The sequence below is a fragment of the Phaethon lepturus genome, unplaced genomic scaffold (assembly GCF_000687285.1).
Source record: "Phaethon lepturus isolate BGI_N335 unplaced genomic scaffold, ASM68728v1 scaffold27144, whole genome shotgun sequence".
NCBI lineage: Eukaryota > Metazoa > Chordata > Aves > Phaethontiformes > Phaethontidae > Phaethon > Phaethon lepturus.
The window spans coordinates 127,049-127,487 of NW_010537555.1; the positions used below are offsets into that span (position 1 = coordinate 127,049).

At 41.9% G+C, this 439-nt stretch overlaps 1 protein-coding gene across 1 annotated transcript in view; it reads left to right on the forward strand.

Moving 5' to 3' along the window:
- Window positions 1–439, forward strand: part of CLSTN2 (calsyntenin 2) — a gene marked incomplete at its 5' end in the record, with an annotated part of 84,240 nt that overhangs the window by 80,699 nt on the left and 3,102 nt on the right. The window lies entirely within an intron of this gene.

The window sequence follows — 439 nt, forward strand, 5'->3', positions numbered from 1 at the left end:
TTTGTGTACCTATTCTGAAGACCCAGCTCATCCAGCCTAGAACCCAGGTACCAAGTAACTACAGGAAAGGGGCAGGACCTTCTTAGCAATAGGCTCAAAACTTAATCATCGGTTCTGGAAGTTTTTATGTGTTTATGTTGCATTGAAAATTCTTTTCAACTTAGTGTTTTGCAGCCCTGACAATGACTTCAGGGGTTTTGCTTACAACATAACTACTGCTAGGACAGAGAACTGATCATATCTTCAAAGAAAGTCACTCTGAAAGTAGGGACACTAGAGAAACTGAAACCTCTTTTAATTCTTACTGTTGTGATTTTAATCTCAGAGTGACAAAGCTCCCACTAACTTTCAGGCAACACCTAAAAACTGGTAAGTGGTGACTTCGTTTTCTCTATACTGATCCAGACAGGTAATATCCTTCCCCCCCCCCCACCCCCCC